The 25,137-nt window shown below is 40.8% G+C and overlaps 1 protein-coding gene across 4 annotated transcripts in view; it reads left to right on the top strand.

Moving 5' to 3' along the window:
* Window positions 1-25,137, top strand: part of DMD (dystrophin) — a gene marked incomplete at both ends in the record, with an annotated part of 1,846,964 nt that overhangs the window by 1,698,187 nt on the left and 123,640 nt on the right. The gene's annotated exons all lie outside the window — the stretch shown is intronic.

Here is a 25,137-nt window from a genome sequence, read left to right as displayed (position 1 = left end):
CCCACCGGAGCAGGCTGCGGCTGCACTGCCAGCCTGCTGGAGCAACTCCGGCCAGGCCAGAGACATCCTCCCCTGGCCTTCCCCAGATAAGGAGGGAAGGGATGGGATGGGGAGAGTGTGGGGGTCCCGGGCTAGGGGTAGGGTCATGTGGGGGGTAGTCACAGCGATTACTCCCCTGATCCCCATTCCCCCCCCCACAAAAAAAATGTCCCCACCAGTAGCTGTCCCGGCCCGTCAAGGTAAGCAGCTGGCTCGCCGGGACACTTTGTTTACTTAGGTTTACCTCCGTGCCTGTGGACGCTCGAGGTAAACAAACCATCTCAGCCCGCCAGTGGCTTATCCTGATGGCCTGGGAGCCAAAGTTTGCTGACCCCTGAATTATAGGGTCAATTTATGAATGGGTCATAAAAATTTTCCATTTTTACTTATCTATCTTGGGGAGGTTGACTTATAAATGAACCAGCTTATCATCGAGTATATTCAGTAATTATTTCTTTAATCTGTCCTGATACAATTCTTGTGTTGTTTCAATGGGAAGGACAAAAGTAGTGAAATATGCAATAAAATATCAAAAATATCAAAAAAATAAAAAAATAAAACATGCTGGTGCTCTGGGGAGCTTCCTTTAAAAAAAAAAAACAACGGATAGTTGTTGAGTTACGATAAAGCAGAGTACCTTTCATGTCATTGCAGCAGTCATCTGAAAACTCTAGTAAAGCTGTGGACCACATGGTTCATACTTGATTCCTTTATATTTGTTCCTTTCTCCATCAACAGTGAGAACAGGAGGTTTTGCACTACCACAGGCCAATCAGAATTTTCGTGAATGATTTGATGTTGAAAGCAGCCACGTATAGTGCAATTGAGAAATCTGCAGTTTTAGCATCATTGTCCTTTTTCTTTAACTGACCTTTTTAAAACTATCAATTGTGAACACCTTTAGCAACATTGTTTGACAGAATCTGTTGTTGAAGGACAACAAGGGAGAAATTAATATTAGGCACAGAATAACAAACTAAGAGGAAACTTTAAAAACCCAGGAGGAGCTCACTTTTTCATGCCTCGGGTTATCCCACTACACAACAAAAATAAGGGCAAATAAATTACTCCTCCATGCTCTAGTTTTTCCATGTTTTTAACATGTGCTGTGAGCTGTTTATTCACTACAGCCTGAAAAAAAAAATGCTGCAGTACACAGGATGAAGGTATTGTGTTAACAGAGCCTGCAGTGCAAATGACTAAAACTTAAGTGTCTGTATTTGGGTTACAGTGATCCATGATACACTGCACCATCTGTTACAATAATGAATGCCCTCTACAACAGACAGAATCTAAATTCTTCAGTATGGCCACCTGATTGCTATGGCACTCTAGTCCTGAATTTTGTAGCAAAATGTAATTTCTGTGGCAGCTTCAAAATTGAGGGTTTATTGAATTAAATGTAAAAATGAGTAACAGTCAGAACTAGAGTATTCCCGAGTATTATTTATTTTTATATTAAATTAGTTTGCTGCTGCCCCAAATTTTAAATTTGCTGCAGACATTTATATTGGCAACGAATGATTAAATTGAATGGGGAAAGCTAGAAGTTTTGACACATGAGTCGGGGTCTTTTGTGAGAGGGAGTTTGGGGTTTTGGCACTCCTGTCACAGCTGAGGCACTGGGGAAAGGGATACATCTCCTTTTCCCTCCCCCTTGAGGTGACTTGACATTTTGGTTAGAGAAGCTTGAATTCCTAATATCTGACCACAGCAATTCTTTACGGCAGCCAAGAGCCCACTCCACCCCTCAATCACTATATCTGCCACTACTTCCAACAGCAGTAAATGTACACACTAGCTGAATGTTAATGCTAAAATGATCAATAGCAAAATAAACATTTTATTTTGTCCTTCTTAGTTTTCAGAGTCAGTGCCCCATTACAGCTATTGTTTCAGGCCATTCGCAGACTCAGGAAAAACATACTTCAGTTGTTTCCATTTGGTTCACCCGGGGAAGGTTATCTTCCCAACCATAAAGGCGAGTAACAACTTCTATAATGACAGGTTTCAGAGTAACAGCCGTGTTAGTCTGTATTCGCAAAAAGAAAAGGAGTACTTGTGGCACCTTAGAGACTAACCAATTTATTTGAGCATAAGCTTTCGTGAGCTACAGCTCACTTCATCAGATGCATATCGTGGAAACTGCAGCAGACTTTATATATACACAGAGAATATGAAACAAAACCTCCTCCCACCCCACTGTCCTGCTGGTAATAGCTTATCTAAAGTGATCATTAGGTGGGCCATTTCCAGAAAGCTTACATTCTGTGGCATGCTGTACAGGAGCACCCAATAGCTGACCTAGCGATCTAAGACAGGTAGCTGAGGTATTTGTTAGTCCTAGTTACTTCCCTGTTCCACCTGTTCCCTGCTCCAGCTTTAAGACTACTCCACTGATTTAAATGTTTCTCTTTCCTTTCTTCCCCTCATTTAGCATTTCATATTTGCCATCGCAAAGCTGCCTGTTATTCTTAGCTTTTTCAACCTTTAAACAATGTTTATTTAGCCATTACTTTTTTCATCTTGCTTATCTTTAATTGTTACAAGAGTTGTCATAAAGGTGTAACAGGAGGGTAAGTATCATGCCTGGCCCTTTTCTTAATATTTATGTAATTTTCCTTTCCATCTTCAACATAGAATACACACATAAGAGCATCCTTTGCTAACTGAATTTGCTGCATATGTTACTGGTTTTGTGTTTTATCAATTTCCCTCTTGATATTTAGCTGTTTTAATTCATCAATTTCACATTTGCAACGTCACAGCATTTGATGAGTCCATAAACCAGGCAGTACTTAATACTAAATCCTCAGCGATAACATTCCAGACTTCTTAGTGTTAGGTCACTCCAAGCCCTTTGAAATTGATAGTTAAAACTTCATTTTTATACAGTTGATTAGTCTGTAGCAACCAGCCACCACTAAAGTTCCTGAAGTACTGTAACATTTTTAATATTTCCTCTCCCTTGGGCCTTATTCCTGCCAGCGTCTCTTTTACCTTATTTCAGTACAGCTTTCATTACTACTGAAAATATAATCACCAACAATGTACAACCTGTTAACGACTGCTTTTCCTACTCTATGCCATTTTGTAGTTTCTTGGCCTATTGTCAACCTCATGAAAATTGCAATATAATGGCCTTTTACCAGCTGCTGCATTCTGTTTGGATTTCTTTCACTTTTTTATGTGGTTTGTCCCATATGGATAGGCCAAACTGAGCCACAGTTAACACTCACCTTGCCTGCTTCCCTAATGAGTTGAGAAATCATATTTCTGTATTCCAGGCTATCAAAGGTACCTTGGATTCTAAAGTAGCAAATGGATTTTCCTCACTGCGTGCTGAATACCTGGCTGTATGATGGGCTATCAAGGAAAAAAAAATACGCCTGCACGTTGCTATGTGAAATCTTTCTCAACTACACTACATCTAACCCCCTTTTTTTCCATCGGCAGTCTTTTTCTTGTTATGCTGATGGCCTTCCTGTTCTTCCTGTCAACCAAAAAAGTTACTGTGAAACCCTTAAGTACTCCCGAGATCGCATCTTATTTTATACTGTATAATTTACAAGTAATCCCATTTTTCCTATGGCTAATACAGGCTTTAAAGGTTTACATTAGTTCAGAGGTGGGGAAAAGAAACATGTAAGTAGACTGCTGTTTTGCCAGGCCTCTTCTCTAAGTCCCTGACCCTGCAATTGATCCGCTTGGGCAGATCTATGAGCCCTGATGGCAAAATCAAAATGGCTTAGTGTACGTGCCGGGCCTTCCTGCATAGAGGCAGCTGTGGGATTGAAGGTTGCCACTAATAGGAAGCACCATTTCCCAAAAAAAAATGGGTTTATATAATATACCAGAAAAGTCTGGTGAGTGAGAGGCCTCAGACAGTTAAGACACAGTGACTCTTTAAAAATGTTTTAGATTTTTATTTAAATCTCTTACTTTAGCTTTTAGTAAGCAAAAAAGTGATCACCAAACATAAGAAATATAAATAGCAAATAAAAAAATACAAAGCAAGAAGCCTATTAAAATGTATGTACATGTACATATGAAATGAGTGCAGAGAAAAATGTCTTAAATTCTAAGAACAGAATATGAAGAGAAAAAGAAGGTAAGAGGAGGAAGCCCACATGTGGAAAGGACATATTGAGGTGGTAAGGTTAAAATCATGTTACCCTTTTCTTGAACTGTTTATTATGCCATAAATGAAGGTTTTTCATACCCAAAGGCAGAAGGAAAAACAGCCACATGAGCTGTATATGCATAATGGAAAACTTCAGGTGTAGTTCTATAGCATTCATTTGCTTTCCATATTTAATGAATGATGTGCTGTTTTTAAATTTAATTTTCTTTGTGGTAGTAATAATGCACATTTTCACATTAATTTCTCCTTATAGCTGTTTCTTAAAGTTATCAATGAAAGGGGTAAGCGTACTGCACCAAATACTTTAATGTGGTCATTTAGGGTTAAATCTTTTATTCTTCTTTGAGTGCTGTCCCTGTGGGTGCTCCACTTCAGGGGTCAGTGTGTCCTGGTGCTGTCAATCAGAGATTTATGGTAGCAGTGTCCACATGGGTCGCACGTGAGCAGTAGGGACTTAGTCCTGAGCATCTCCTCAGGCAACATGCAAGGGTGCTGGAACAATTTGTATAGTGGGGATGCTGAGAGCCATTGAACCAAACTGTAAACCCTGTATATGATGGAAACCACTTCAAGCCAAGGGGTGCTGCAGCACTCCCCCGTGCCTCTAGTTCCAGCACCTGTGGCAACATGCCTCCACCTCCAGCACCAACATCGTAGTTGGCACCAGTAGAGAAAGCAAAATTGGTACCGACCAATTAGGAGTCACCAATTATTCTGCTCTGTTAGCAAAATATGATTGATAACTATGGGAAATTGAGCTCTTACACTGAGGTGCTTCCAGAGGAGAAACAAGCACAATTCAAGGCCATTCCAAACGAGTACCAATTTGTCGCTCTCACAGCCCTCCAAGCAACCTTGGATGTAGCCGACATGGCAGCCAGAACCACGGCCAGGGCCTTAGTGATGCGCTGGGCATCCTGGTTGCAATCCTCGGGCATTCCCAGAGAACTCAAAACCAAGGTCGAAGACCTGCCATTTGATCAAGAGAAATTGTTCTCAACCAAGACGGATGAGGTGCTCCATTCCATGAAGGATTCTCGAGCCACCCTCCGCACTTTGGGGATCTATGCTCCACTGGTGAAGAGAAGACAATACCAACCTTATCAGAGAGCCAGAGATTCCTCTTCCAGCCGACAACAACAGCAGCAATACGAGAACCAATGACAACACCAATGATTGCAGCAACGGAGAGCACCTCAATCTCAATCATGGACTTCTCAATTGGCTCCACCCAAGCCACAATTTTGCTGTTTTGGTTGAGCGTCTGGACAACCTCTCTCACCAGACAGCGCTTTCACACGATACCTTCCCATGCTTTGGTCACTGCCTTCACCAGTTCTACCACATTTGGGCATCAATAGCCACAGACCAATGGGCATTAGAGATCGTACGATCGTGATATACCATCCCCTTTACCTCCCATCCACCTCCCCTATCCCTCTCCCTATCCCTCTTCAGGGATCCTTCTCAAGAAGTCAATCATCTTCTACAACTAGGTGCCGTGGAACGAGTACCTTCTCAATACAGGGGGAAGGGGTTTTACTCCCACTACTCCTTGACCCAGAAGAAGAATGGGGGATGGAGACCTGTCTTGGATCTTAGGAAACTCAACAAGTTTGTACACACTCAAAAGTTCAAGATGGTGTGCATGATACTTCCAGCGCTGCAAAAGGGGGACTGTTTTTCAGCCCTCGACCTCCAAAATGCTTATTTTCATATTACCATACATCTCGCTCATAGGAAATTCCTGTGATTCACAGTATGACATGAACACTTCCAGTAAGAGTACTACCATTCCGCCTATCCACGGCACCAAGAGTTTTCTCCCAAATCCTAGTGATCGTAGCAGCACATCTACGTGAACAGGGAATAATGATCTTTCCCTTACCTGGACAATTGCCTTCTCAAAGGCCCTACTCAACACACAGTCCAGACGATAATCACATTATTCAGGGATCTAAGACTACAGATAAATGAACAAAAATCCACTCTAATCCCTGCCTAATAACTGGTCTTCATCGGAGCACACCTCCATGCCATAGAAGCCAAGGCATCCCTGCCCCTGAACAGATTCACAACTCTGACAAACCGTATCTCAGAGGTGAGAGTCAGCCCCCAAATACCAGCTCATACTGTCCTGCAGCTGCTAGGACACATGGCATCCACAACGTTCGTGGTACGACATGCAAGACTATGTATGTGCTGCCTAAAGGGCTGGTTGAGCTCGGTTTACATACCCAGTAAGCACAGCCTGCACAAATGATTTACTGTACCACCTCATCTCCTGGACACTCTATACTGGTGGACAAGACCAGGAAATGTGTGCATCAGCATCCTGTTCCAACAGGAACCCCCCTCAATAGTGATCACGACAGACACTTCGCTGATAGGTTGGCACACCCACATACATCAGCACACAGTTCAAGAAAATGGTCTCTCGCAGAGACTCAGCTATACATCAGTCTACTAGAGCTACATGCAGTCCACAATGCCTGCTAACACTTTCTACCTCACATAAAGAAAAAATCCATTCGTATCATGACCGACAGCACTGCCTGCATGTTTTACATCAACTGCCAAGGAGGCGCTCGATCACACTTGTTATGCACTGAAGCCATGAAACTGTGGAACTAGTACAAACACCACAACATAAACATTTTGATCTCCGACTTTCCTTGCTTTCATAACGTGGACACTCTAAGCAGGTACTTCTCTCGAGACCACAAATGGGAAATTAATGGGGCAGTCCTGCTATCTATATTCTGCCAGTGAGGCACTCCCCTCATTGACTTGTTTGCATCTCCAATGAACCACAGATGTGCAATGTTCTGCTCGAGAGCAGGAATGGGACCCCAGTCACTGGGGGACGCCTTTTTCATCACATGGGATGCACAATTCATATATGCTTTCCCACCGATTCCTCTGATATCACGCATGATACATACACAAGATACGAACAGATAAGGCCAAAGTTATCCTCATAGTCCCAACATGGCCCGCATAAGCATGATACCCCTACCTGATGTGCATGACAATACGCTCCCCTTGTCATCTGGACCTACTGTCTCAGAACACTCTTCACCCGAATCCAGAGAAACTTCACCTACAAGCATGGCTCCTGCATAGTTTCATCATAGGAAACTAGCCTGCTCGGAACAAGTTAAACAACTATTACTAAACAGCAGGAAGGTGACCATGCATAATACCTTCAAAAATGGAAGAGATTCTCCTCCTGGTGTCAAGGAAAACATGTGGCAGCCTCCACAACACTACTACTGTTAGTGTTGGATTACCTACTGGAGCTGAAATGCTTGGGTTTAGCAATGAGCTTAATCAAAGTCCATCTTGCGGCCATTACTGTGTTCCATCATGAGATCGACAGGACCTCGATCTTCACAACCCAATTATGAAACACTTCCTCACGGGTCTCCAGAACATCTACCCAGAAGATCACCAACCTACCCCGGCCTGGGACCTCAATCTGGGGTTGAAATGTCTCACCAGACCACCATTTGAACCCTTAGCCACCTGCTCCCTGCTATATTTATCCAGGAAAGTGGCATTTCTGATCACTGTTACTTCTGCCAGATGGGTGAGTGAGATAGGGGCACTCATGGCCAACCCTCCCTACACAATATTCTTCAAAGACAAGGTCACACTACATCCGCACCCAAAATTCTTACGAAAGGTAACATCAGCCTTTCATATGAGCCAACTAATCCATCTGCCCACAATCTATCCCAAGCCTCACAGGACTCAAACAGAAGCCATCTTACATACATTGGACATTAGGCGTGCATTAGCATTTTACCTTGACAGGACCAAACCTTTCCGGAAATCCCCTAGACTCTTTCTACTATTGAGTATTCGAAAAGCTGCACAATATCTACTCAATGACTGTCTAAATGGATCTCCATGTGTTTGCAACAGTGCTATCATATTCAGAACACGGACTCTCCTGCACACACCAGAGCGCATTCTACATGATCGATTTCAACCTCGATAGCGTTCCTAAACAATATTCCAATATTAGAGATTTGTAGGGCGACCACTTGGGCCTCTGTCAACACATTTACTGAGAACTAGGCAATCACTCAAGACTCCAGGGCTGATGCCATAATTGGCCTAATCATACTTACCTCTACGACTCATATGAACCCGAAGTCCCTCCTACCTTCCAAGGAGTACTGCTCTAGAGTCATCTGAAGTGGAGCACCCACAGGGGCAGAACTCAAAGAAGAGAAAGTTACTCACCTTCTGCAGTAACTGAGATTCTTTGAGATGTGGGTGCTCCACTGTCCACCCTCCTCCCCTCTACCAATGGCACCACAAGACGCCTACTGCACATGCACGACCCGCTCAGACGCTGTTACCATAAATCTTTGATCAATGGCACCGGGATGCACCGACACTTGACGTGGAGCGCCCACAGGGACACACATCTCAAAGAACCTCAGTTACGACATAAGGTGAGTAACCTTCTCTTCCAGTGCACAGCTCAAGTAACGCAGGAGAGATACAAAGAATACACTCACACATCTTAAACCACAGATTTAATTGGCAGGCAAGCTGCTCCACAACTCTTTCTGTGGGACTGCAGTGACTACTGATGGATATTATAACCCACCTACATTGAGAAAAGAATGGCCACTAGATGTATCTAGGCATCACCCATTGGCCCAGCTCTTCCTCTGGCCCTCATTGTGGAGCATAGGAAAAACTAATTAGCTGTACCTTTTTCATCTTCACATATTCTTACCATATGGTTTTACCCTGTGCACATTGAACCCAAGCCAGTTACACAGTTTTAAGGGACTTTTTACAGGCATGCAATGGGGAGAAGGGTTTAGCCCTTAAATCTGAAACATACCTTCCCTAAAGCAGCTAATATAGACCCAGAAGTCAGATGGTGTCCGGTCTATGCGCTGTAGTTTTAGTAGTTGTGATTTCTGTTTTTGTATTAATCTCTGACATTATCCTTTCTTTGTACAACTGACTTCACAGTTAATCATGTCTGTCTGCTTATCCTCCTGCAGTGCCTGTTCTTCCTCTAGCTATGAAATACTTACCAAGGAAATATTCCAAATTATTTCCCAGTCACACTTTTTTCTTATTCAAATTGTAACAGTTCAGTGAACTTTGTCTTCTTGAGGGAAATAACACCAGTTGGATTCTCAGGAGCGTGGTTATGACTCCTTGAGAGGGTCCATATAAATTAACTCTGTGCTGAGTACACTGTATAGAGCACCGCCTTCTCCTTCCTGTTAGGACTCTCCTAGATCTTCCACTCTCCCAGTGGTGTGTGTTCTCTAACTCTATCTGACTCCAGTACATCATCTTCTAAATTCATGTTTTTGTTAGTTGTAGGTTTGCTCAGTCTTTCCGTACTCCCTCTCTGAGAAATCATAGGCTAATTTCTCAAAAAGAAAAGGAGTACTTGTGGCACCTTAGAGACTAACCAATTTATTTGAGCATAAGCTTTCGTGAGCTACAGCTCACTTCATCGGATGCATACTGTGGAAACTGCAGAAGACATTATATACACAGAGACCATGAAATAATACCTCCTCCCACCCCACTCTTCTGCTGGTAATAGCTTATCTAAAGTGATCACTCTCCTTACAATGTGTATGATAATCAAGTTGGGCCATTTCCAGCACAAATCCAGGTTTTCTCACCCTCCGCCCCTCTCCCCCGCCCCACACACACACAAACTCACTCTCCTGCTGGTAATAGCCCATCCAAAGTGACCACGCTCTTTACCATGTGTATGATAATCAAGGTGGGCCATTTCCAGCACAAATCCAGGTTTTCTCACACACACCCCCCTTTTTCCAAAAACCACACACACAAACTCACTCTCCTGCTGGTAATAGCTTATCCAAAGTGACCATTCACACACACACCCCCAAAACACACACACACAAACTCACTCTCCTGCTGGTAATAGCTTATCCAAAGTGACCACTCTCCCTACAATGTGCATGATAATCAAGGTGGGCCATTTCCAGCACAAATCCAGGTTTTCTCACCCCCCACCCCCATACACACACAAACTCACTCTCCTGCTGGTAATAACTCATCCAAACTGACCACTCTCCTTACAATGTGTATGATAATCAAGGTGGGCCATTTCCAGCATAAATCTAAGTTTAACCAGAACGTCTGGGGGGGAGGGGGGAGGAAAAAACAAGGGGAAATCATGGTCTCTGTGTATATAATGTCTTCTGCAGTTTCCACAGTATGCATCCGATGAAGTGAGCTGTAGCTCACGAAAGCTTATGCTCAAATAAATTGGTTAGTCTCTAAGGTGCCACAAGTACTCCTTTTTTTTTTGCGAATACAGACTAACACGGCTGTTACTCTGAAGGCTAATTTCTATAACTCGGTTCTTTCCTATCTTCATTTTTGATCACGCATGTAATTGTTGTTTAACTTCTCACAGTTTTAGTGCACAAAGAAATGTGTATGTGTACACTGCACTAAAAGTCCTGGGGCTCGCATCGTGGGGCTATAAAATTGAAGTGTAGACATCTGGGCCCAGGCTCTGGGACTCCATGAGAAGGCAGGGTCCCAGAGCCTGGGCTCCAGCCCGAACTTGGATGTCTACACTGCAGATGTATAGCCCTGAAGTCGTACCCCCATAGGCTTGAGTCAGCTGACACAGGCCAGCTGCGGGTGTTTTGTTGCAGTGTAGACATACCCTACGAGTTTACCGCTTTCCAATTAAAAAAGAAAGAAATGATTTTCACCTTTTTCAACCTGCTGAGAGGATGAATGATTCTATCTGAATTAAACTATACTAACAGAATAATTAAAGGAAGTTAATGTCCTGGTAAAATCACTGGATTTAACAGTTTCTTCTGAAGAAGCTAGATTATTGGGGGACTCAAAAACAAATAGGCAATATCTCTCAGACACGTGTAAATAAAGCGGTGGAGAGTTATAGCGATAAAATATTATATGTATGTAGTGAGTGGGGTGGTTCTTGTTCCCCACAAGCAGTGAAACCATGAGTAAGCTATTAAATCATCTTATCTGAGTTTGAGTAAGCCTATATACCACACTACCTTAAGTTCTATGTGTGCCGTATGTTTAACATAAAAACTACTTTTAAACATTTTTGAGATTTTCTTTTTAAATGTTTTCTTTTTAAAACACACAAGTACAGCTTTTTTCTTATTCCTCTGCCTGAAAAACTCATACCAGGAATCCAGCTATACAGAACTCTGAGGGAGGGAAAAATATAACCAATGCATTTTTAAAACCTCTAAAATGAACTAAAATAACTTTTGCATGTGTAAAAACATGATTACTTTGATGCAGTAGCTCAGATTATTCCAGAGGTTGACTCATGTGTGGTTTGTCCCAGTACAAAGCTGGGAATCACACTTTCCAGTGTTTAAAACCTCTTGTTTAGCTTTGCAAGAATGTGAAATTTTGGTCCTTAAACCCATCATTGGAATTATCATTGAATATTGCCTGTTCTTCAGTTCAGACTAATGGAATTATTTAGGGACAAAGGAGGAGACACTTTTAGTGACAGGTTGATTTGAAAACAAGTGTACCTTTGCAGCTCCATGGTTTGGACTGCTAGAATTATTGAAGATGATTCAGTGGATATAGAGCAGGTGAGAGAGTCAAGGGATTTGCAATTTATCAGACAGATATCTTCACATATGTGGCATGTATCTAGGAACACCTCCCACACACACTTAGCAGACGGCCAATCCAATCGCATGGGGAAGCAGCTGGCCAAGAAAGCTCTTTGATTCAGGTGCCTGATCCCACATCATTGATGGCAGGAGGGCTGGCCAGACTCCAGAACCAACCCTGGAGGGTGGCTAGCAGGAGAAGTCAGGCTAAATGGGGAAGCAACTGGCCTTAAACACCTTCAGTCCATGACTTTAATCACTGCTGAGATGGCAGAAGGAGAAGGCTAACTTTGTGTTCTGAAGGTTGATATGGTCAATAGTAGATAGTAGATAAGATCAATATGATATGGTCAATAGTAAGCTTTGTGTTCTTAAGTTTGATATGGTCAATAGTAGACCCTGCACTTGAACGCCTCTGGCTTCACTCACTGGTAGAATAGATCAATGTGTACATTCTATCTCTATTCTACGCAAACTTTTTTATTGCTCGAGAAAGTCAGAATCCAGCACTGACAGTGCTACTTTCAAGGGATATGTGTGGAGTTAACAAGCTATTTGCTCAATTCAGAATTTTCTTTCTTAAAATAATATAAATCTATTGCTTATTAAAGAAGGGTATGACAGCCCTGACTGGCAGAATGGAAGCTTCCCTACTCAGCTGCATAGTACTTCACTGCTCCATAGTCCTGATCTGTAATGGCCCTGCTATTTCAATCTTCAGTCTTTAAGTAGCAGGGTATTGTGCCAAAGTGTGTATTAGTTTGATGATGTATGACACGTCTACTTATGCTTTGTCCATCAAAGTCATTTCCTTTTGTGACTTAAACAGGGTTTGATCTAGTGGTAAAAGGTCGGGTGCACTAACCCAATATATCGTCTCAGTTTTGTATAAAATAGAGTTTAGTTTTCTCCTTATGCAGGCTATTTTAGTTTCTGAGTAGCATTTCTAAAGATTCCCGCTATTTTTGCTTATATTAACCTTCTGACTCATTTCATGAGGTCTTTTTATTGTAGCCACTAACCAGTAACAAAGGAGGTGATTCACGTGATGGTACTTCATCGCAGCTTGATAATAGCCAGTTGAAAGCGACTGGTACCTTTTTGCTGGGACATCAACCCTCACAGTGGTTGGCAGCTGGTGTAAATCATCATAACTCTTTGGACTTAATGAAATGATGCTGATTTACACCAGATGTTCATCTGGCTCAGCGTTCTCCACGCTAGACCTGGGAAGGCGAGGCTGAGCCCGTGCAGCTTATTATCTTTTATTCTGATCACTAGTACCATTGTTGACATTTATTATTTAAATCTGGTCTGTGTATTCCCCAACTCATTTTCCAATCAATCACAAAGTGTTGAAGTTATAAAAGCTAAATATCAATAATTTTCCAATTGATTTACATGGAAATCTACTCTCTTCTCCGCACCACCAAAAAAAATATTTTTTTAAATGAAGCGTTCTTAATCAAAATGCCCCACCACTGATGAAAACTTATAAATTTCTATGGAAAACACAGTATATTATCAAACATTACAGAGGCCAGTGATCATGCAGTGAGAGAGAGATTTTGTACAGTTGATACTTAAAATGTGTCCTTCTGGTGACATAGCTACTGTTTTTGCATATTTATATCATCCACGTCTTTCATGTCTTGTTTGCTCAATTTACTAATAAGCTGGTAAACATATTTTTTTAAGTTCAGTTTAACTTCTAAAAATTGAGCTGTATTATTTCTGCGTTGTGCATCATTATTTAGAAACCAGTAGCAAATGTGAGTGCAAAATTGCAGAAGAGGAAAGAGGATGAGGAATTTTTAATGTAATTAAAGGAAAAGTATGAAAATTTTAACCCAATTAAATCCAGTCCTCTTCTGGCTAGGGTGAGGGTTCAGGGAGCAATAAGTGAATTATTAATTTAGCACAATAATGTAAAAAAATGAATCTTTGATATTGCACTATGAGACTGTTACCATATAGTTTTGGAGTTCAAATTAGGAAATCTTTTACTTTGTATTATAGAGTTTAAACTATTATTCATTATCAGTTGTATGTGATTTTTTTTTTGCTTATATTTTGTATTTTACTTCGGTTGTTAAACGTAGTATAAAATGACTGTTACATATCACCAAAAGCAAAAAATTACCATGTCCAATATATTCTTGTTGAAGTAGAAGTAGATTTACACATGTAAAACCTGGCCCTATTTTATACGAGTTATGGTAGAACTACCATAAAACTGCACTGTCATGTACTTAAAATATGATTTTACATCTGCTCTTGATAGCTACAAAGTTGTTATTGTATAGTTCAATCCAATATTGTATCAAACATCTGTGTTTAATGAGCAGGATTCAGACACAGGAATTATATTTGAGTTCCACTGTAATGCTTTGAACTTGAAATGATTAGATACATTAGGAAGAGAAAAAGAAAGATCTTACTGTTCAGGGGTGTTTTTTTTTTTCCCAAAGATCAGTTATACTCTTAATTTCGATGATAGACAAACAGAAGACCGTTTCTGAAAATTATTCAGTGAGACCCTCCAGGAGTGGGAAAGGAGTGTGGTTTTACATATTCCTCTCATGTAGACCAGACATAATCCTCATCTTTCACCAGAAGATTGGCAGTTTCTCCATGACAGCAATATTTTTTCATTTGGCAAAGCCACGGTCTAGTCTTTGGTTCAGTCTTCTGTCTGCTATGCCACTAGTTCAATGAACTAACAGTCATTAATCCCCTATTCTGTTTGGTGAAAATTTCATGTGTTCTACATCCTAATAATAGGGCCAAAATTACTTTTGGGCTCAGCATACCTACCATCTCATTATCTCCTTAACGATCATATCAATCTAGTCTAAGAAAGTTTTGTATTTTTGCACCGCCAATAATGGTGTGTCCCTTATGGAAAAAGTCCTACCGATGTTAATATGGATAAAACTACTACAGAGTTCCGTAAAAAGGTAATGGCCCATATATACAACCCAATATTCAAACCCAGTTATGTTAAGAGCTTTCATTCAAGATAGTCTTTTCACAAGCGTAATTGTTCCCTCATTAATTTTAAAGTTGTATTTGTATCATCATTTGTGCCATTCAGTACAGAGTTTGCTCGTCTTTACTATTCTAGTATCTATTGCAATGAAGAAATAAATATAACACTCACAGAAGGTATAGGAATAGAATTTTATATGCAATACAAGAATATTCTGATACGATAGCTGGAAAGGTTCTGATTCTGCAGATAGAGAATCTTTCTGGCAGAGACCAGTTTTTCTGATTTGATTTTCTTTCATGATCATTATAGCTACTACTCTTTGTATCTACCACCGAGTGACTCCTGTGTTTGTTCTTTTCCCATTTCCTTAAAGCTATCCTTGAGTCTATCAGATCTCTTTTCTCTTGTGTTTTGGTTCTCATGTGGATAACAATAAGTTCAAATTCCCCAACATTTTCAGCGTATTCTCTGCCTTTCTTGTCACATCTCTTGTCCTAGAAGGATAACACCCAGTTTTCTTTATTTGGGTAACAGGTGGCCTTGGGACTTGGTCTTCACTACTGAGTCAGCAAGAAAGATTATTTAATCCCTTTTCCTCTCTAGTAGATTGCTTTCAGTGGTAGCACTTTGATTGTTCATCAGGTAACTATCTATCTTTGATTCCTCTTCATGTTGATCATTGATAGTACAGTATGTCACTTCTGTGACCTCTTCATCTTGAGACCCTTCAACCAATAGTTTGTCTCTGTATATATGTATTATGGTTAGGCATACTATAGAGTCTAAAATGAAAAAGAAAAGATGTGTTGAATAATTTGAGAATTTTATAAATGTCAATGTGACTGCATTTTTTCTATAATGCTTTTAAGCATTGGGACGGAGACAGTCAGGTTACCTACAGTCACTGTGCTTACTGCTCATTTTCTGAAAAAATAGTTGAATTTTAGAAGAAAATATAATGTTCAGCCTTAGCAACTTTCTACATGCTATACATTTACTTTGAATTTCAAGTATTCATCAGAGAAAATGTATATCAGAAACCCAAGATTAAATATTTTTTTTAAAACTAACCATGAGGAATACTTCCACTGTAATATTCCTGAGTGAATTATTTCCTCAGAGTAGTTTTGATGAAGTAAGCATTGTGATTATTTGTAATTTTTCATGGAAATTCCTGTGCTTGGAAAATGAGACACAGTACAGCTCAGCAAAGGATCATAAGGAAGTAGCACTCTTCATGCACCTCCCCCTCCCCCCAAACATTTCTCAATCACCAGATGACGTGGACAGTTCACTGAGCAAATTAAGACATCTGAAACCTTGCTATCTAATGACCTCCTACTTTGCATGTCGAATTCTCTCCCCCTCTGGTCCAGCAGAGCCCAGATTTGTTAACCTTTTATGTGTGCTGCAAAGGCAATCCTTTTGCTGCGATTTGGGTGCAGGACTAGGTTACTAGAGAAGGATTCAGGTCCCACTAATTTTGTTGTGAGGTTGCTGGAGTAGGTTGTGTATGAATGATGTATGGATCAGTGCATTAAATAATCAGTTTATGGATCAATAAATTAGTTAAATTGGAATGTAAATTGTTTTCTAAATTTCACATTTGATGTTCAATTAAATAATGGGCAAATACTGTAAAAATCAAAGTACATAAATAAATACCTTGGGACAAATAAGGAAAATTCAACTGAATCAAAAAAATAATAATTTAATCTCATTTTTTTATGTTTTGTTAGGCCTCTATTAAAGGCGTAGCAAGCTGGTTTACAATTACATTACCTTAGAGTTCTGGTAGAAAAAGTGACTGTTTAAAAAAAGTTGTCTTTTTACTCACCGGTATCTGATCCTTTTGCATATCAGTGGTCACATTCATTTACTATCTTCTATTTTCAACACCATTTTTTCCCCAGTCACCACTGCAGAGTTAATATAGCAGTATCAGAGCAAAGATGTATTCTATTCTGCTTCATGAATCCTCAACAAAATTGTCAACTATATTCTCAGTCCAGAAACTTTGCTATTGAAGATAGTGATGAGAAATTTAATTCTTGAAGATACTGTAGGAATATTAATAATAATATAAAACCCAACAAATGGATTTTTGGATATTGCTTTAAACTTTCAGGACTAGCAGCAGCTAGAAAACACTTGAGTTTTGATTTGTGAACAGCACTTCATACAAAAGTCATGGATGTAGAATGAATGTTGCACATCAGGATGTCATGTTTCAGAGAAAATTTCAGACTAATCACACAGAAAAGTACATCTAGGTGGGACACAGATGTAACTTTTTTTTACGAAAAGGAGGCACCATGTTTTGTAGGACATATCAAAAAAAATATTTTGGAAGCCACAGAGCGCTGGATTATATGATTTGACCATTTTGTCATATTCATATTTTAGCTGTGGTGGCCTAAACAGTTGGAATTAATAAATATCAGGAGGGTCGATAAAAAGGCCGATACAATATTCTAAATGAAAAAATGCTACAGAGGAAAAATGTCAGTTTTGCTTTAGATGAGCATGGATTTTAGTCTAGCAATATTTTGCAGTCTGATATCTGCCACCCTAGTGGCTCCATAATCAGCTTTGTAAATTTTTGAGTTTTTAGGGGATGTGGGAAAGAGAAAATGGATTCCCCTACACACATAAACACATGGAAACTGCCCTTAGCTCAGAAAATCAGATTCTGGATATGGTCCATCAGCCCCAATGACTTTACCCAAGGTTTTCTCTTCAGTTTAACTCTGCTTAATTTAATTTAGCTTGAGGATGTCATCAGTTCAGAATTTGTTGGCTGGCCTAGCCTACATATATCTGATAAAACATAGAAAAGGAAAAAGCTAAAACAATTATAACTACTTCTAGAACTAGATAATAGTAGCAGCAGCAATAGTAAACAGATTACAGCCATAGAGAGTGTAAATGTCCCTGAGGAAATTTGTGTGAGATTTATTTTCAGATATAACCATAGCAATAATGACAATATGAAACAAACTCATAGGATAATGCTCCCTCAACTACAACTTCAGTTGTGAAGGTTTAAAATGCAAATCTGATAGCAATCTTAAATTTAAAATAATAGATGTTTATACACATATGATTACTCTTGGGGATGTCTTTGTGCAAACAGTCAAGGGGCAGTCTGATAAATGTTTGAAGCAAAAATTATATGAGCAAGACTTTGTTTTAGACCATGTTTGGAATCCATAAGTAAAGAATAATAAATTGGGTATTGATGGGGCAGATCTGATTAAAAATCTAAACTTTTCTCAGTCCTTAAGCAGGCATGCCTACATTTATAGTAGGTTTTCTTACATTTTGGTCACTATATCACTGGGCGTGCAAACTTTTTGGCCTGAGGGCCACATTGAGTTTCAGAAATTGTATGGAGAGCTGGTTAGGGGAGGGGGTCGTGGCCCGGCCCCCACCTCCTATCCGCCCCCCCCCCGACTCCTGCCCCATCCAACCACCCCTTCTCCCTGTCCTCTGACTGCCCCCTGCCACCCCATCCAACCCCCGCCTCCTTCCTGACTGCCCCCCGCCCGGAACCCCTGCCCCCATCCAACCACCCCTTCTCCCTGTCCCCTGACTGCCCCCTGCCGCCCCATCCTGACTGTCCCCCCAGGACCCCTGCCCCCATTCAACCCCCTGTTCACACCCCCGCCCTCTGGCCACCACCCCAACCTCCCCCCCCCCCCCCCCCGCTCCCTGCCCTCTCACCGCGCTGCCTGGAGCACCGGTGGCTGGCGGCGCTGCAGCCATGCCGCCGCCGCCCGCCCGCAGCACAGCGCACCGGGTCAGGCCGGGCTCTGCAGCCGCGCTGCCCCAGGAGCTCACAGCCCCGCCACCCAGAGCATTGCGCCGGCGGCGAGGTGAGGCTGCGGGGGAGGGGGCGAGCCTCCCCGGCCAGGAGCTCTGGAGCCGGGCCGTAGTTTGCCCACCTCTGCTATATAACATGTAATTAATCAGCATTTCATTTAGTTCTGTGTTTGAAAGAATTATCTACTTCCATTTTATGAGCATCATCGTACACTGTAGTTTCCAGTTACACTGAACAAATTTAATCCTGGCACGTGAGAATACCTAAAAGTGTTAATATGAATCCTTTTCCTATAAGAAAAGGAGTACTTGTGGCACCTTTCCTATACGTATGTAAGTTACCATTTAGCCATAGCACTGATTTTAAATTATTTCTCTGAATCCTGAATATAAGACATTAGTCACTGAATATTGAAAGCTTATTTATCCACACACTTAATAATAAAGTTCAGTTTTCTTTTCTATAATACAATTCTAGTTAAAATTTATTCCACATTCTGGGATTCCTAATTTAGTAGGTAAGTCCAAAAACCATAGCTGGACTTCAAAAAGATTCATCAACTCAAGCCTTTAGCTCTTTTATTATTTTATCTTTAACTCACAATGAAAGTGTCTACAGGTACAAAGAACTAGCTATAGTAATTTAAAAATACTGCATATAAGATGAAACATTTTCATAGTTTTCTTGTGTGACTCACAAAAGAAATTTTTGCTCTTTATATGTGACAAGCATATACAGTTCTTGCAGATATGAATCATGGAACAGAAGTAGCTTAGACAGCTTTGAATTGTTTAAGTCAAAAGGACACCCGCTCTTGCAGCACTCCTCAAGCTAACCTTGCATCATCTTCCCCAGTGGGATGAAATTCGGTTTTGGAGGAGTCAAAATAAAGTAGAAATTAACAAAAACAAAGAATTCACAATCTATCCTTCTGTATCCGTGACCCCAAAAAAGCTTCACCCCATGTATTGATGTCTTTGTGCTAATAAGCATTAGTAACAACTCACAGACGAAAGATTTGACATAGTCAAAAAAAAGTTTTAAAGCATTGTTTGTTTGCAACTAGAGCTCATTTTTTTGAAACAGGTTTCATTTGGGATTGTAACAGTTTCCTTGAGCATTTGTAGACAAGATGCTTCAAAACAAGAATGTTGAAAAGTGGTACATGTAACACCAAGTCTCATGAAAAAAGAGAGAACCAAGTACACTTGCTAATTTTGCTCATTTTTCTGTAAAGATACGCAATTATGTGAAAGGCCTCTCAGGACATCATTCTTTTGTAGGAGCTTATCCTTCACTCATCGGACTCCTTTTCTTCAGCCCTCAAACCTACGCTTGAAAAAAACAAAAACAAACAAAAAAACCACCCCTAATTGCACTTGTCTATCAAACTACTGAGCCTCTTGCCCTGCTCCTTTTTGTCTACAAGTCTCTGGAATTCATCATCTATTTGTATCTCTACTAAATGTTTTCTGGCTTCTGTCCCCTCCACTCTACTTAAACAGTCCTTACTCAGGTCACTAACAATTTCGGGCAGTCTAAGAGTCTCTCCTCTGTTCTCATTCTTCTAGATCTTTCTACTACTTTCAGTACAGTCAATCCCTGGAGAAATAAGGCCTCGTGCCATTAACTATCCCAGGATGGAATCGCACAATTCTCCCACTCTGCGACTGGGCCCTGGGTTACAGCACCCTTTGTATCCACTATTCTTGCCCTGCAAGTTCCACTGAATTCAGTCACCCTCAGTTCTTCCCTTCAGGCATCTGTGACTAGAGGTACACAGTAATAAGTCAGGTTTCAGAGTAACAGCCGTGTTAGTCTGTATTCGCAAAAAGAAAAGGAGGACTTGTGGCACCTTAGAGACTAACCAATTTATTAGAGCATAAGCTTTCGTGAGCTACAGCTCACTTCATCAGATGCATATCGTGGAAACTGCAGCAGACTTTATATATACACAGAGAATATGAAACAATACCTCCTCCCACCCCACTGTCCTGCTGGTAATAGCTTATCTAAAGTGATCATCAGGTGGGCCATTTCCAGCACAAATCCAGGTTTTCTCACCCTCCACCCCCCCCCCACACAAATGCACTCTCCTGCTGGTGATAGCCCATCCAAAGTGACAACTCTTTACACAATGTTCAAACCAAATGTATTGTTTATTTAGCAGTAGGAAACAAGCAATAGAAAAAAAGGATTTTAAAATAACAGTCTAGACGTGTCTGTCTTACTTGGAGTCCTAGATTTCAGTCTGGTTCCCCCATAAAAGAATATTCCCCTTTAAACTCTGGTATAGTCTTTGTGCTCATGGGCCTTGGCAATCACTAATCAAGCCAGTTTCATAGGCTGGCAGGAGACCAGAGCCAGAATCATCAAAACTAACAGTTCTAGCATTTTCCCTTAAAAGCTCTTAAATGTTTGTTGAAAAGTGCTTATCTGGAGCCATGCTTCTCCTAACTGCCTGACAGACCAACAATATTCATTCATTATACACCATCCCAATAACCAGGCCAATATCCAGTTATCAAACACCAGCCCAATAACCGGTATTAATAAATTATTACAGGGCAGCTCCATATTGATCACAGTATTTAATTAAGTTTATATTTAGCTGTCTCTAGATTTATAGATTTCATTGCACTGCAGAATTTTGTGTGGGAAATATATAACTATTGCAGAAATTAATACAGGGGAAGCTGAAAGTTTTGACAAGCAGGCAGGGGATAGTTGGGCTTTTATTGTTCAGGATAGAACAGGTAATTGGTTTGTTTTCAGTACCCAGAAAGCAGCTGACTTTTTTGTTACAGGGAGGGGGAGAATACATGTCCTCTATTTCTCCATCTTTTGAGATGGCTTTATATGTGGTAGGATGTGGAGGAATCTGAATTCTTCGTTCCCAACTCCCGCAGGGGTTGACAGCAACGAGCTGCCTCGTTGCTCCCTACCCCAACAGTTGTCACTACATGCAACAATGATGGATAAGCACATTAGCTTGCTTTTTTACTAAAAGGATCGTCAGTGAAATAGTGAATGTTGACATTTAAATTGTTAACATTAGGTTTCATTGTTAAAGCTTCATTGAGATGTGCGGGGGGGGGGGGGGGGGGGAAGGGGGAAAGCTCACAGAGCCACCAATCTTGCATTAATGAGTGCACTGCTCAGTGACCATCAAGTTACTCCTGCCTAGTAGTAGAATCATAGGACTGGAAGGGACCTTGAGAGATCATCTAGGCCAGTCCTCTGCACTCATGGCAGGACTAAGTATTATCTAAACCATCCAGACAGGTGTTTGCCAAACCTGCTCTTAAAAATCTCCAATGATGAATAGATATGGTAGCGCTAAGGCATAAGAGGGAGGGGACTTGTATGTAAATACATCATTAACATAAAAAGAATCACTGTCACGATTGGTCTTTGCAGACTCACCCGTTCTCAGCCAAAGCCATCTTTTTTTTTGTCCTTTGAGCTAACAATTAGCAGCACTGGGAACCTGAGGACCACAATGACCATTTAGCCTAACGTGCACACACTTTAACTTGTGCTGGAGCAATACAACCTTATGAACCCTGCTGCACAAACTTCAATGCTACAATAAAGCAGATCTAACATACACACGGAAAATGTGCATGGCTGACCAAACAAAAAATCCTACATGTTTTCTACATACTTACACACACAAGTGACCTACTTTCCATTCCCACTGCCCAGCCTCAAGAAAGGCATGTGGTAAATGAAATTACCAAAGAAAGAATCTTGGGCCAGATCTACCAATATTCGCCCAGTGCTCTGGCACCACAAAGCAGCTGTAAACATCCATCTTAGAAAGCAGAGCAAAGCAGTCAGAGTCTACCGATGAATCTGCCCCTTCTCAGAGGACAGTGTGGGGTTGGCTCATGACTTGTCTTGAGCACCTCCCTTCCTTGCTATTTTGAAAATCTTTAACTAGTCCCTGATGGACTAGTGGGCAAGTGCCCCCATCCCCTCAGGGCAAACAAGGTCTTCAGAGATTAGCATGAATGGGACCCAAAGAAAGCGCTTCTTTTTAGTGAATTCTTCTATCTTAGGTCTGTAAGGCCTGGATTTTGCATGAGACAGGAGAGAAGGAATTATAGGAAGGAAAAAAATCTTGCAATCTATTAAAAAAATACTCAGACCCAGGAAGGTGGAAGCCGTGTGAGCCGTTTGCCCTGGAGACAGTCTGTTCACAGAGAGGAGACTTCACCAGAGTCCTGACTGGCTTCGTAGGGAGCAGTTCCAGATCATTGCCCGGGGACTCCGTGACAGCAGGCTCTCTAGGCACTATAACAGCTGAAATAATTGAATAATAATTACTGTGATACAGTATACTTCCAGTAGCTGCCAATGATGCCTTCCATTTTAGTAAACTATTTTTCTTTATTACATGCAATACTGAAATACTATATCTACGTAGCACATCGTGTGTATTATTAGAAATTCCCTCAAAAGTAAACGGGTAGGTGAAGATTTTTTACTCACCATGGGTGCTCAGCCTTTGTCATAGCATGATGCAGGAAAATATTTTTTTCACCTTATCATACTGCTGCTGTTTTGCACTTCATCTACTCAGCCCTGGTCCTTGTAGATAATTAACAAGTCAAGTAACATTCCCACCAACCAAAATCAGAATTGCATCCCAGCAGCCATCCATTCATTAGTTCCCAGCAGTTTGCCAGCAGAGTGCTACAAAGAACACAAGTACTATTTGTCAAACTCTAAATATCTGCTTTTCAGAGGAGTTCCTCCTTTAAAGGGCTTTTATTTTTCTTGGCAACATCTGAACTTACATTTTACCATTGCTGAATGGTAAATGTACCAAAGTTCTGTGTTAGCAGCGGCTCACTCATAACTTTAACCTTCTGTCATGTGTTTCACAGCATTCTTATATTATCTGTGCTGGAAATCATTCTGTTCTACCTTGATATTAAAAAGGAGGGAATTCTTTCATTTCCAAGCCAAGCTACCACTGTGCTATTCTAAAGCTTCCTTCCAAAAAATATTAGAACAAAATCCTCATCAATGGTAATTAATTTTGACAGTGTGGGCTCTGAAGCAATTCACAAACCTGTACTTTGTGCATCAGCATTCCTTATTATTCTAATTAAAGTGGAACATTGTGCCCTCGCCAGTCATTAATGGGTTTTCATTTCATAAATGACATTTGCAGAAGTTAAAATGGGCAGTTCATATGAAGTCCACAGGCAACAGCGTTAAAATTAGCATCACCATAGCAACAGTCTCCCATCATTAGCATTCAGGGCAACAGGAAATGCCTTGTTGTGCTTTTGTTTCCAAATATATATATGTATATATATATATTAATTTGTAAGTGGAGAAGCCAACAAAACATGCATTTCTGGTAAAATAAATATATGTGGTTGTTGCAGGGTTTCTGAGATTTATGGTGGGAGTACACAAGCTACATTTCATGATCTCTACAGCTGTGCATGTCTAACCTCCTGAGCAGCATTTATTCATTGCCAGCCTGCTGCTCACCAATATGGTTTTGTAAGAAATCTCTCACTGGGTGCCGGAGAATCCATACTCAGTAAAAGATTCTGTTGAGTCTTAAGAAATTGTACCTGATCAAGCAGAAGGATCCTTGTATCCCATCAAGTGGGGTCTATTGTGCGTGTATACCAAGCTCAGTTTGGGCTTTTTAAAATAAGATGTTTAAATTCCATTTTTCTGACAAATAGCAAAACAAGCACATAAATTAAAAGCTAGTGAGACATAGCATTCAGTCCTGGCTTGTCTTGCATGAGTAGGAAAGGGAGATAAGGCAGGCAGGATTTCCCCTACTGTATTTCACTGGGCTGGGGGCAGGCCTTGCTTCCCTGCTAGCATTTGGTACCTGGGGGAGCACATTCCGCACCTTCAGAAAGAGTACTACATAATAAAGAGCATATCCCCTCAGTGCTCCCTCAGGTATTTTGCCTGCACCTGCCTTGTTCAAGCAAAATGCACTCAGCCACTACAGCAGGAGCACAGTTTGGCCCACAGATGGCAAGTCATTTTTCGGGAGGGAAATTAGACAAAATTGCTATTCTAATGTAATATGTGTGTCTGATCAGAAGTAATAACAAAGAGAACAATGTTTTTTCAATCCTATTTTCTCAGTCTCTGCTTTAGTTTTCCACAGGAACAGTCACCTGTTACCTTCCAACAATATCCTACTTCGCAAAGTTTTGCATAAGAGATACTTTAACTACTAAAAACTGCTTGTTTTTCAAAGGGGAGGGGTGTAAAATACATTAAACCAGGGGTTCTTAAACATTTTCGTAGTCTGGACCACATTTTAATGCAAAGATTGTCTTGTGAGTACTTGCTCTACCACTCATGCTAATTATTTTTTTCCAGCCACCAAACTTGTATAGTTGGAAGAATATGAGAAATGATATTGTTGGATAGGTAACTTAGGGAAAATTGCTACTGTGTCCTCAAGAATGCTGCCCAAAGT

This window comes from Lepidochelys olivacea (genome assembly GCF_965140295.1).
Source record: "Lepidochelys olivacea isolate rLepOli2 genome assembly, chromosome: 1".
Taxonomy (NCBI): domain Eukaryota; kingdom Metazoa; phylum Chordata; order Testudines; family Cheloniidae; genus Lepidochelys; species Lepidochelys olivacea.
This window is presented reverse-complemented; position numbering and strand designations above follow the sequence as displayed.